Source organism: Canis aureus, chromosome 20 (assembly GCF_053574225.1).
Source record: "Canis aureus isolate CA01 chromosome 20, VMU_Caureus_v.1.0, whole genome shotgun sequence".
NCBI classification, from domain to species: Eukaryota; Metazoa; Chordata; class Mammalia; order Carnivora; family Canidae; genus Canis; species Canis aureus.
In genome coordinates this window covers 41,837,715-41,852,286 of record NC_135630.1, presented here as the reverse complement: position 1 = coordinate 41,852,286, position 14,572 = coordinate 41,837,715, and the positions used below count along the sequence as shown (strand labels likewise).

At 37.8% G+C, this 14,572-nt stretch overlaps 1 long non-coding RNA gene across 6 annotated transcripts in view; it reads left to right on the top strand.

Annotated features, from left to right (window-relative positions):
- The window catches only part of LOC144291737 (uncharacterized), a 95,215-nt gene that overhangs the window by 33,786 nt on the left and 46,857 nt on the right, over positions 1–14,572 (top strand). For all 6 annotated transcript variants that reach the window (XR_013359200.1, XR_013359199.1, XR_013359203.1 and 3 more), the window contains one exon: positions 6,581–6,709. This is a non-coding gene — a long non-coding RNA (uncharacterized LOC144291737). The remainder of the gene's footprint in view (positions 1–6,580; positions 6,710–14,572) is intronic.

Sequence of the window (14,572 nt, the reverse complement as noted above, 5' to 3'; positions counted from 1 at the left end):
AAAGGTTTATAAGGATAATGTATAGACTTTCTGTATTAACTTCACTCAATTTCCCTGATTGTTAAATGTTACCATGTTATATTTGCCTAAGCTTAGAAATGAGCATGAGTACTATTAACTGAACTCAAGACTTTATTCATATTTCAACCAGTTTTTCCATTAAATATTAGTTTCCATTGCTCCTTTTTTTTATTCCAAAATCCAATCCAATTTTAAGTACTTTTTAGTTTTAGAAGGATTCACATTACAGCTGGCCCTTGAACAACACAGGTTTGAACTGGATGGGTCCACTTATACACAGATTTTTCTTTTTTATTATTATTTTTTTACAGAGTAAGAGAGAGAGAAAGGGAGAGCAGGGAAGGGGGGATGGGTGCAGAGGGAGAGGGAAAGAGGAATCCCAAGCAGGCTCCACCACACCCAGGCAGAGCCTGATATTGGGCTCGATTCCAGGACCCTGAGATCACAATCTGAGACAAAATCGAGTCAGAGCTCAACCAACAGAGCCACCCAAGTGCCCCTATATGTAAATTTTTAAAAATAAATACAATATGGTATTGGAAATGTATTTTCTCTTACGATTTTCTTATTAACATTTCTCTAGCTTACTTATTGTAGTAATACAGCATATAATACATATTACATGCGAAATCTGTGTTAGTTGACTGTTTATGTTACCAGTAATAAAGCTTCTGGTCAACAGTAGGCTATTATTAAGTTTTAGAGGACTCAATTTATAAGGGGAGTTTTCAACTGCAGGGATTGGAGTCAACAAATACAGTTCAAGAACGAACTGTATTTGAAATTTGTGCACACTAGTAACACTTTTGGAATGTCTGGGTGGCTCAGCCAGTTAAGCATCAGTCTTCTGCTCTAATCATGATCCCAGAGTCCTGGGATCGGCCAGAGTGGGGTTCCCTGCTCACCAGGGAGTCTCCTTCTCCTTCTGCCTCTCTACCCTCTGCTCGTGCTCCCTTCCTCTCTCCCTCAAATAAATAAATAAAATCTTTTTTAAAAACCTAATAACATTTTTGCATCATGCTCTTTCAAATTTGCAAGATTAAAATTGGTATGAAATATAACTTCAGTTTATCCAAAGACTTTTCACAAGGTTTAACCCAAGGATGGCTGAAGACTTGACCTATTGCACTAGCCTAAGTCAGTGTTGTTCATACTGGAATGGCGACAAGAAGGGGGGAATGTGTTGTACTGGGTTTCAGCTGAAATTTTCATTTGAAGAAAATCACTAGTAGAAGATCCAGAGAAAATATTAGAATAATTTAAGGAATACCAAAAACAAGCAAGCAAGGCAAAAATTAGATATGCTCCTGTTACAAGAAACACTCAGAAAATTGTCCAGTCACTATTTTTTATATAAATAGGTTAAACTTTTACTTCAAAGAACCTCTGAGCAAACTGTGTAGCCACAATATACTGCAAAATATTCCCCATTTGCTTTACTATTATTAAAATATAAAGAGCCCTTAAAAATTAAGAGAAAAATGGACAGAATCAATTTATGGCCAATAAGCATTTGAAAGATGTTCAAACTCATTTTCAAAGAATGCAAATTGAACAGCAATGTACCTTTTTCTAACTTATAAGCCTAGTAATAGTCATGAGGAGAGTGGACGAATGTGTACAGAGCAAGGCACTCGTATACATTGCTAGTGGCACTAAAACTTGAAATAACTTTTTTATGCCAACTTGGCAATATTTGTGTTCAGTTACCTGCTGCTGACTAATAAATCTTTCCAAAATATAGTTTCCTAAATCCACAATAATGTATTTTTCCTCACATTTCTCTGAGTTGGCTACATCGTCCCAATCACTATGTAATGCTGTCCAGGGCTACTCGTGTAGCTGCACTCAGCTGGAATGGTCCAAGCTTCCCTTCTTCTCCATGTGCTCCCCTCATTCAGGACACTAGCCCACAGATCTTCATGTCAGCCAGATGCCAGGAAAGCAAAAAGGGAAGCTGACATAAGAGCCCACTTGCACAGGCTCCTAAGAGCCAATGATACAATATCTCTTTCCAACTCCATCTTCAGTGATCTTCCATTGGTAGCTTGAAATCAGTCAGGATGACAGAATTTACACCACAGAAACTGGCAAATGCTATAAAGCAGGGCTTAAAAAAAACAAAAAAACAAACAAACAAAAAAAGCTGTCAAAGCTGATTTTCCAGAACACTATTTCCTGAAAGTCATGTAGCTTAATACTTGCTCCATTCTGTTTTTTCAGTTAAATCACAAGACCATCCCAGGGTCCCTATGGAAGGGAAATAGACTCCATCTCTTGATCATAAAAGTGGGAAAGAATCTGTGGTTATATTTAATCCATCACAGTCTGCCCTCTGGTCACAAATTATATCCTTTCTACAAGCAAAAACAAAAGAGAAACAACTCACTACCTCCCAAGATCCCTCAAAATCTTATCCCATGAAAGCCTCATACACAAAGTTCAATATTTCATGATCTGCATCATGTCCAGATATGGGTGCAGTAACTTTGGATCTGGAGAACTGTGAACTGCTTTCTGCCCCTCCCCAACTCCCTCTCACTCTTTCCCCCTCTACCAGGCATGCAACAGTGAGGAAGGAACAGGAAACCTAAAATAGATACACTCATTCAACAACAGGAAGGTAGTAGTTCTGAAATCTACCTTGTACTCATGCTGTTAGATCCTCCTTTCCCAGGACTGGGAGTCCAACTAAGGCTAGGACATTCAAAATGACATCTCATCCTCCTAGAGTTTTCTGGGTGACTTCTCTTCATTTAGAAGTCCAGCCCAAAGTTCTTTATAGTATGGTAGTTGACTTCCAGAGGGGAAAAGTAGAAAGTTCCAGGTTTCTTAAAGGCTAGGCCTGAAACTGGAATAGTATCATCATACCAATCTAACATAGTATCATCATACTTACCTAGTGTTGCCAGATTTCACAAACAAAAAACAGGATGCTGAGTTAAATTTGAGTGTCAGATACATAACAAATCATTTTTAGTATAAGTATATCCCATTTTTTTCTGTGTGTTGACATTCTAATTTTACTGGGCATCTTTTATTTTTTTTTTCTGATGATCCTATTTTTATTACATTCTGAAGGTCAAAGTAGGTCATTCAAGGAATAAGATAAGGAGACATCACCTGTTAATGAATGAGTGACTTGCTCATAAAGGGAGGGAGGAAGTTAATGGTGGCCACTTTGCAGACTACTGCACTATAACAAAGACTTGAAAATGTGTATCAGGGATCCCTGAGTGGCGCCGCGGTTTAGCGCCTGCCTTTGGCCCAGGGCGCGATCCTGGAGACCCAGGATCGAATCCCACGTCGGGCTCCCGGTGCATGGAGCCTGCTTCTCCCTCTGCCTATGTCTCTGCCTCTCTCTCTCTCTCTGTGTGACTATCATAAATAAATAAAAATTAAAAAAAAAAAAAGAAAATGTGTATCAGTGTTACCGGTAATTCTATTTTTAGGGATTATTCTGAAAATGTGATTAAAGACATACCAAATGTTTAGGAATATGAATTTTGACGGTAGAATTGTATATAATGGTCAAAAATAGGAAACAACATAGATGCAAAGGTAAAAAATAAATATATTTATTGAGCTCCTGATATACTCAAGACATTATGTTGAGACCTTAGAATATACTAAACAACACAGAAAATCTCTGGTTTCAAGAATCTTAGAGTGTAAAGGGGAAATATTCACATTAAGCAGATAACAATACATTTGAGTAATTGACTGTAAGTGTGCTAATTATTATAAAAGAGAACTATTGAGTGCTATGGAATCACCAAGGGATCAATTCTACTGGAGGCTGGTTTAGGAGAAAGGGCTGGAAATAAAGGGAAAGAGGAGGGTAGAGAATATTGGGAAAAGTGAACAGCAGAAGGATTCTAAGTGTATATATTTACATGGAAAGGTGATCATAATAAACAGGTATGAGACGCTTATCAACGCTCAAGTGGAGATGCCAAATTGTATCTATATATGTAGGTTGGGATCCTGAGAAAAGTTAGATATGAATATATATACTGGGAATTATCAGCCTATAATTAATAGTAAAATAAGAAAAATATCAGGGGAGTGGGCTATCATCAAAGCCAAAATAGAGAGTTTCAAGAAGATAGTAGCTGCTTGGAAGAAATGCTAAAACGCTGAGTAGGATGAAGGCAAAAAGTGACCATTACATTTGGTGACATGGAGGTCACTGATGAAATTTCAGACTTAGAGGGGAGGACAAAGATCTAGCTGAAATAGATTGAGAAAAGAAAGTAGGTAACATAATGGGGAAGCCTTCATTTGAGAAATTTTGCCATGAGGGACCAGGAGAATGGGGCAGCAGCTAGAGAGGAAAAAGGGGTCAAATGTAGGTTTGTTGTCTGATGGACAGAAACCCCAAGAGGAAGAAATCAATAATGCAGAAGAGAGTGGTCTATTTGTAGGAGAAAAGTCCTAGAGAAGGTGAAAGAGAATGAGATCCAGAACTCAAGGAAAGGGTTGATTTTAGCTAGGAGCAGGGACATTCCTCCTATAGTAGCAGATGAAAGGTGGAGAGTGGGTCCTGATTCAAGAGGCTGCAGAGATGCAGTGGGAGGAAGAGGAGAAAGTACCTGTTTGCTTTTATTTCACATGAAGCACTGAATCAAGGTCATCTATAAGCAGGAAGGGAAGAAGAGATTAAAAACATATTCCCCAAGTGTACTTTATATCTCATGTTGATCACACTAATTTGAAATTTATGCACATGTAGACTCTCACTCAATAAACTCTACAGTTTCTCGACATCTCAAACATGAAAAAAGAGCAAAGCAGGAGCCATTATGAATATCAGGAACAATTGTGCACCAATCAAGATGAATTTACTGAAGACTCTTACTTAAAAGCCTTAGAAGAATTTAATAATCATGTATTGAAATTCATCAGTGTCAATTTAGATATCAGGAAAATTCCTAAGTCATAGAGGACATTAAAGTATTGATCAGAGTCCTGCATATTAGTTAGAGTTAACAGAGTTAACAGAGGCCCGATGACGTCTGCTTGGTGACTTTACCAGTGCATCAAATTGCTTATTTCCATGTTAGCAAACAGACTAAAGGAGCAATTGGATGATGCATGTATCATGACCAAAGCAGACTGGACATGAATAGACTCTTGTGAGATCTAGTCAATGCGATAAAATGCAATACGCTGCTATAAATCACATCAACTACCTAAATTGACATTATGATGAGTTGACACTCCTGGGAGTGTTTTTTCAGAAGCTATTAGAAAAAAAATGAAATTTGAGAAGAGCTTTTGGGTCATCAGTGCTCTATATTTAGAATCTTCAAATAATCATAGATTCTAGCACTTTGTCACCAAGAGAGAAATAAAATGGGGTTACCTCCTCTTTTCACTGTTTTTTTTTTTTTTTTTCTTTTTCATCGCACACACCAGAAGTTTCTGTGACGGGACAAATCTCACTATGAGGCTTAAAAATGGACTTTTCAGATGAGGTTAAAAGTGCATTATGAGGGGATCCCTGGGTGGCGCAGCGGTTTGGCGCCTGTCTTTGGCCCAGGGCGCGATCCTGGAGACCCGGGATCGAGTCCCACATCGGGCTCCAGGTGCATGGAGCCTGCTTCTCCCTCTGCCTATGTCTCTGCCTCTCTCTTTCTCTCTCTGTGACTATCATAAATAAAAAAAAGGTGCATTATGATAATTAAAACATAATAGTAATATTCACAATGCAATACACATTTTGAAAAGAGCAAATATTTATTGAGCGCCTATGTACCAAGCACTGTTCTTTGTTCCTGGGGTATGCATTATCTTATATAATCTTCAAAAGTCCTAAAACATCTTAGGTTCTACTGTTTTCTTCATCTTACAAAAGAGAAAACTGTGGATTGTCAGATACAAGCAGACTCTTACAAATATTGCATACTTGTTCTCTTCCAAGTGTATTGCTGTGTTTAGGGGATTTTGTGCGGCAATAAATGAATGAGGTCCCCAACTCACAACCTCTTGGAGGAAATAGATGGACAGATGACTAGAACTTCAATGTGGCATGTTGTGGGAGAAGATGAATAATTAAGTCTGCTTGGAGCTGGAGCTTGAAGGATGAGCAGCAGTTGGGAGAAAGGTTAGAAAAACAGGTGCAAGCAGTACAATTAGGCAAGGCTCTGGCTGCACAGGAAACAGAGTCCAGCATAGTTTATGGAGGCACTACAAGTTAGAGAATGGTAGGAAATAAAGTTGGAGAAATAGGTAGAAGATTGTGAGGGTCCTGCATGAACACAAAGTTTGGAATGGATTCTGTAAGCACCTTACAGCCTCAGAGACACGGGCACTGAGAGACATGACCAGCCCTGATTTTTAGGAAGATAACTCTAGCACCAGTCTATGATGCTTATTGGATGTGAGAGACTGGAAGCTTGGAGAAAACTGGAGGAAGTGAATGTCCAGGTACAAAAGGATGAGGACCATAAATAAAGTGGAGAATCCACACTTATGTGTTTCTGAGCAAAGATACTGAACTTTGATATTTAGTCACCTAAAATCAGAAATTGTTGCCACATATCTATACCTACAGATTGATGCTGGCAATTACCATACCATGTCACTGGAAGGTTTTATCTAACTGAGCCACTACATCATGACTGCCACTTGGCTGATAGCAATCATGAGATGCTACCCCATCAAAGATGCATTCTGATTTCAGGTATGTTAAAATGTGTGTTTAGAATGGATGCAAAGGGAGCATTGTATTAAAAACACATCCCATATCCAACCACTTCTCCCTTCTAGTCCTCCACTCTGGTCCATGCCATCAATCATCTCTTTCTCAGATGATGATAGTATAACCTTCTAATAGGTCCCCTTGCTTCTGCCCTTAACATCTCCACCTCCTCTCTCCTAAAGCCATTCTCAACAGGTACATAGAGCCAAAACATGTCATTCCTCTGTATAAGATCCCCAGTGAAGGGAGCCTGGCTGGCTCAATTGCTGGAGCATGTGGTCTCTGGGTACAATTCTTAATCTCTGGGTTGTGAATTTGAGCCCCATGTTGGGTGTAGAGACTACTTTAAAAAAAAAACAAGATCCCCTGTGGCTTCTCCTCTCACTTAGAGAAAAAACCCAAACCCCCAGACCAGCTACAAGGCCCCACGGGACTGGTTCCTCCTTAGCTCTCACTCTCATAACCCCATCTCCAGCTTCTCTTGCTTTGCTCCCTCCACTGAGATAAATGGCCTCCTCCAATACCACCACACAGTCTTCCAGCCCAGGCAGTTGGTACCTGCTGCTTCCTCTGCACGACCTGCTCTTCTCCCTGGTATCCGCAAGGCTCATTCTGAAGTCTTTGACACAATCACCATTTCATGAGACCTTGTTTGCCTTCCCTTGTCTAAAACTGCTATCTCATTCCCATCCCCAAACTCTCATCTATTCCCTATCTGCCCCTCTGCTTTATTTATTTAGTAAGTTAGCACTTACCACTATGTAATATAGCAACTATTGTACATGCTCATCCCCTTAACGAGAAGGTGATTGAAGAGTCCAGCTCTTGTTTCAAAACCACGGGTGATTTTTCAGGCCTGGCCAAAGGCTCCAACCTGGCAGGCTCACTGGGAAAAGCTGCTATATCTACAGCAGACTTGATTCACAACCAGTGCATTGGGGGTCTCTGAAGGGAGGTGCCATCAGGGACCCAGAGACCCTGGCCAGACATGCTCTTTCACAGATCTGCACTACTAGTCCGGGGTCTTCATTCTTGAATTTCTCTTTATTAAGAACATGGGCACAGAGCTTCAAGGGGCTTCTGCTGAGTCCCCCTGATGGGGGGGTAAGGGAGGGTGAAACTTGAAGACACTTTTCCCCTCTCTGACTCAATACCTAGTATTGTTTCACTCCTATCCTTCCCCTACCTAACCATCTTCTCCCCATCCCCCTGCTCTCACCTCAATCCCAGAATCCATTAACCTGCTAAAGACCCTAAATGGTGTGCCATTTAGTGAGGGAAAGGAAACAGGAGTGAGTCTGTATTTTCTCTAGCTTTAGGTTCTTGCTTACTCTATTACAGTAAGGGATTTAAAGACTTAACTCTGATTTTTGGCTTGTTGCTTTAAAAAGCTAGACTGACCTTTCTTTCTCTCCCAGCTCAACAGAGCTCCCAACAGTGTCACAAGGGCAAGGGTTTAGCCTTCGTTTTTCTTTTTTTTGTTTTTAATACACCTTATTTTTCAGAGCAGTTTTAGGTTCATAGCAAAATTGAGCCTCCACTCATGTGAGCCTTCCCCTTTGTCAATATTCCTCACCAGTGGTACATGTTATCTAGAGCCCATAGTTTCCCTTAGGGTTCACTCTTGGTGTTGTTCATTCTATGCATTTGGACAAGTTTATAATGACATGTATTCACCACTGTAGTAGCATAGAGTAGTTTCACTGCCCTAAAAATCCTCTATGCTGAGCCTATTTGTCCCTTCCTCCTCTCAGCCCTTGGCAATAAGAGAACTTTTTATTGTTCCATAGTTTTGCCTTTTCCAGAATGTCAAATCGTTAGAATCATATAGAACATAGACTTTTCAGATCATCTTCTTTCAAGTAGTAATATGTATTTAAGGTTTCTCCCTTTTCATGGTTTGGAAGTTCATTTCTTTGCAGTGCTGAATAATATTCTATTGTCTGGATGTACCACAGTTTATTTATCTATTAACCTTCTGAAGGATCCTGGTTGCTCTAAGTTTTGACAATTATAAATAAAGCTGCCAAAAAACGTGCAGGTTTTTGTGTAGATATAAATTTTCAATTCCTTTGAGTAAATACCAAGGAGCATGGTTGCTGGATCAAATGGTAAGTGTATATTTAATTTTATAAGAAACCACCAAACTGTCTTCCACAATGACTACAATTTTTGCATTCCCACCAGCAATAAATATTGCTCCACATCCTCACCTGCATTTGGTGTTGCCAGTGTTCCAAATTTTGACCATTCTAATAGGTATGCAGTGATATCTTCTTATTTTAATTTGTATTTCCCTGATGACATACAATGTGAAGCATCTTTTTTTTCTTTTTTTTTTTAAGATTTTATTTATTTATTCATGAGAGACACATAAAGAGAGGCAGAGACACAAGCAGAGGGAAGAGAAGCAGGCTCCAAGCAGGGAGCCCGAAGTGGGACTTGATCCTAGGAATCAGGAACCACGCCCTGAGCCAAAGGCAGATTCTCAACGCGGAGCCACCCAGGCGTCCCAGAAGCATCTTTTCATATGCTTATTTGCCATCTGTAAATATTCTTTACTGAGGTATCTCCTAAGGCTAATTTATTCATCAACTTGTTTGTTTTCTTATTGTTGAATTGGACGAGTTCTTTGTGTATTTTGGACAAAATGTCAGATGTGTCTTTTACAAAATTTTCTCTCGGTCTGTGGCTTGTCTTTTCTTTTCCTTAACAGTGTCTGTCACAAAGCAGAGGTTTTAAATTTTAATGAAGTCCAGCTTATCAATTATTTCTTTCATGGATCATCTTTTGGTGTCACATTTAAAAATTCATCACCAAGATTTTCTCTTATATTATCTTGTAGAGTTTTATAGTTTCACATTTTACATTTAGATCTGTAATCTGTTTTGAGTTAATTTTTGTAAAGGGTATAAGTTCTGTGTCTGATTCATTGTTTTCCATGTGGATGTCCAGTTGTTCCAGCACCCTTGTGAAAAGATTGCCTTTTGTCTATCATATTGTCTCTGTTCCTTTGTCAGAGAAAAGTGGACTATACTTTTTGTGGATCTACTTCTGGCCCCTCTATTCTATTTCATTCATCTAATTGTTCTTTCACCTATACTGCCTATAGGAAACCTTGAATATAGGTAATGTCAGTCCTGCACTTAGGCTCTAAGTGCAGGACTTTGGCTGGGTCTTTTGCTTTCTATGTAAACCTTAGAATCAGTTTTCTTGATTTCTTCCTAAAACATCTTGCTGGGATTTTGCTGCAATTGCACCAAATCTATAGGTCAAGGTGGAATGAACTGACATCTTGACAATACTGAGTCTTCCTATCCATGAACATAGAATATTTTTCCATTAATTAAATTCTTTGATTTAATTCATCAGAATCTTTAATCTCCCTCATATAGCCATATATATATTTATATAGTTATATATAGTTATATATATATATGTGTGTGTGTGTATATATATATAGTTATATATATATATATAGTTAAATTTATACCTAAGTATTTGCTTTTGGAGGACGTTAATGTAAATTGAAATGTTTTAATTTTAATTTCCATTTGTTTATTGCTGGCATATAGGAAAGTGATTGACTTTGGTATATTAACCTTGAATCCTGTGATCTTCCTATCATTGCTTATTAGTTCTTGAAGTTTTTTAGCCAATTCTTTCAAATTTTCTACATAAATAATCATATCATTTGTGGACATAGAAAGCTTTATTTCTTCCTTACCAAATTATATATCTTTGTTTTCCCTTGTCTTATTGTGTTAGCTAGGACTTTCAATATGATATTGAAAAGTAATGGTCAAAGGGAACATCCTTGCCTTGTTCGTGATCTTGGAGAGAAAGTTTCAAGTTTCTCACTATCAAGTATGATGTTAGCTGAGGTTTTTTGTTAATGTTCATAATCAAGTTGAGGCAATTTCCCTCTATTTCTAGATTGTTGAGAATTTTGTTTCTAATGAATCAATGTTGATTTTGTCTAATGCTTTTTCTGTATCTATTAATATAACCATGTGATTTTTGTCCATTAGCTTGCTAATGTGGTGACCATTTTGTTCATTGTTTGTTTGTTTTCCTGCTGTATCTCCAACAATTAGAAAAATACCTGGCATATATTAGGTGTTCAGTAAATTTTTAAAATTTTTAAAATAAATTAATAAGAATCTACTAAATTCTTGGAATAAAATAGATTCATGGAATAAAGGTAGATTGTTGGAATAAAAGTACTCTTCATTTAAAAATTTTACTACAGGTCATTAAGTTGAAGTGTTATGCCAAAAGAATCATTATAATAGATTAAGGTTTCAGATTAACTCAGGTACTTTTATTGCCCATGACCTTTTTCTGCTTTAAACCATAGAATTATAGCTAACAAAGTTAATATTATGTAAGTAAAAAACCACAGAATATATAACAAACATTTTGTTTGGGGCAGAAAACAGGGAGAAACACTGCAAATTGACATTTAAAAAGAGAAGGAATGAGATCCTATGTCATAGATCCCGGTATTCTATTTGTTTTTAGTTCACCATCTGAAAGTCCTATACAGATGGAAACCAAATCCTACTGTCTGGTGTGCAGGTGGCTTTTCCTTAAGGATTTCAAAATATCAACAGAGAAATGGAAAGCAAACTAGGGAAGAATTCTAGGAAAACTAGGGATATTTGGAATGTTATAAAATTTCAACCAATTGTTAATCGTTGTTATAGTTAAAGAGTTTTGTTTTCATGGTACTCTTGTACTCTCTATATAAGAGGGAGGAAACAAATACTGATTAAAGCCATCCATCTCTTATAAGAGGTTTCTGAGCTGTCCCAAGGCTCAGGCTGTCTTGGTCCAGAAGAATTCAACTTCGGGGGAAATTCTTGAAGGACCCTTACTTATTAACCTCCAGGCTACTACAAACTGAGGACTCCAGGATTGATGTGCCCCAAAAGAGGCCTTTGTATACTATTGATATATGAATCCCAGACATCCCCTTCCTCTAGAAGCAGCTTCTTCCTGCCTTTTTCTGAGCAAGAACAGAATGGTAAGAGAACATCTGACAAGACCTCTATTAGTCTACATTCTGGGTCACTGACTAAATCAACAATGGCTACAATTACCTTACATCTTCTGTCTCCCTTGAAATGTGTCCCAATAATTTTAAGCCACCTTGAGGCACCTAAAGTTTTCCCCAGTAGGGTTCATCAACCAGTCGGTATTCTAGGACTTTTCTTAATCCCTCACTGCACCTTATAAATTTTTGGCTTAGTATTCATAACGCTTGCTACCAAGCTGAAAAACTAAATCACAAGAATGGATGGATAAGAATGGTTTAGTATATTGCCTCTCCCCAGTAACAATATTGCCTCTCTATTCCTACCAGGTCCAAATGCAACCAACTAAGGTTGTAAGGATGAACAATAGGCATCTTCTGCTTTCTAATATCTAGCATATAGCTGACATCCCCAATCCTTTCTTGATGACTTGCCATTGGAGGAATGATTGCATTACATGTTTGGATTGACCAATGAGTGAGGGGTCAAGGGCCAAGTTAATTGAATCCTACTAGTTCTGCAAGAATTCTTAATGTCACCCTGCCTAGAAGTGGGGTGGAGTTGCTGGGTGAAGGACTTTTTTTTGCTTATCATTTCACTGTATATCTCCTTTGCCAGAGGTAAAATCCATGATACTTGTGCTATTGTCAGAAGATTAACTTATCTCAGAAGTAACAGAAAAGGAGATACTCAGGGGACCTAAATCTATCCATCTTGTACCTAGAAACTTAGCTCACCTTATGTGTTATATTTTTTGATTTCTCTTTGATTAGATTTGCTCAGAAGAAGACAGCTTGAATAGATATTTCTCTAAAACAGATATACAAATGGCCAAAAGCATGTGAAGGGATGCTCAAAACCATTAGTTATCAGGGAAATGCAAATTAAAACCATAATGAGGTACCACTTTATACTCTAGGATTCCTAAAATAAAAAATAAGAAAATAACCAGAGTTATTTTGAGAGTGAAGAAATCAGACCCCTTATACACTGCTTGATAATAATGTAATATGATGCAGCCACTTTGAAAAATAAGTCTGGAAGTTCCTCAAAAGTTTAAACATTGAATTATTATATGACCAGAAATTCTACTTAGAAGTGTGTATTCAAAAGGATTGAATACACACAAAAACCTTTACATGAATGTTCACAGCACCATTATTCATAATAGTCAAAAAGTGAAAACAAATGAAATATCTATCAATGGATGTGAATAGATAGACAAAATGTAACAATGCATACAATGAAATACAGTTCAGCTATGAAAAGGAATGAAATACTAATAAATGAATAAAACTTGAAAACTTATGCTAATTGGAAGAAGCCAGACTCAAAAAGACTTCATATTGTATGATTCCATTTATATGAAATGTCCAGAACAGGCAAATCCACAGAAACAGAATACAGATTAGTGGTTGCCAGGGGCTGGGTTGGGGGAGGAGTGGGGAGTGACTGTTAATAGGTATAGAGTTTTTTTGTGGGGGTGGGGTGATGAAAATATTCTAATCTTAGATTGTAATAATGGTTGCAAAAGTGTGAATATATTGAAATTTGATTTGTATTTCTTAAATGAGTAAATTGTACAGTATATGAATTATGTCTTAGGAAAGCCATTTACAAATTAAAAAGAAAGCTGCTTATGTAAATATTAGATTGCTGAGAATGTTATTATTTACCACAGAAACCCATGAAAACCTTAAAGAGCAAAAGGCGACCTGCATGGTGTGTAGGGGCAGACTCCTAACATCAAGAATGAACCTCTTAGTTTTGTGGCAGCAGTTAGGACATGAAAATACCTTTGAGAGAAGACCCCAACCCTCTCTGAGCCATGAATAGATATGGTCTCCCTGTGTCCTTTTAAGGCAAACCTGGAGCCAATGAGCTGAATTTGCATAGCCACAGCATTTCCCTTATGGTAGACCTCTAAATTCTCCAAATTAGGGATTGCAATCTTTCAGAATTTGGGACTATGTACAGTGATCAGCTTGTTCTGGTTTTTATAGATTTTAACACTGAAATCCTCATGTCAACCTAGTCAGTGCCAGGCAAATTAGGACCACCATCTAGAGCAAATGGCCCATGGAAAGCGGCTATCTGTATTAATTCTTATAATAAACAGGGGCAAGAAAATGTTATAATCTCTTTTGCTACAGAAAATGGACTCCCTTCTTTTTCCCTGGAGTCCTGGGGCTCACTGCTGCCCTTACCCACCTTGAGAGAATGGCCAGAGCACAGAAATGATCCAAGACAGCAAATCATAGTTCAGGTTTAAAAGCACCAGAAACCACTGGTAGGATTCTGTGTCACTCACATATCAGAGCCATGCTAGAAATCCACAGGGAAATTTGTAGTATAAATAGAATGCTTGCCAACAAGCAGAAACCAAATATACCACAAATTCTAACCTGAAATCAAAACTATTGATAGAAGGTATTCTAATGAAGGAGACTTCCAAGCTGCTGTTTTCTGGCTAAAAATTTCCCAGAAGCTAATCAGAGCTCTGTGAAGCATCCTTTTAACAGAATTTATGAATGCTACCTAAACCCAAATCTGACCTACAGAATGAGGCAATATAACATTAAATGATTGCCATTTTATCTATCAAAATTAATCTATTTATATTCTCCAGGAAATAAACATCCATTCATAATCAGCAACCAGCACTTAATAAAACATATAGTTTCTTTTACAATGAGAAACATTAATGTTTTGAGTTTGTGAAGCCTCAGAAGAAAAAACCTACTGGTCTGAAAATAGGTACAAAACAACCTTTTTGGGGAACTTTATTCAGACCCCCACGTACTAA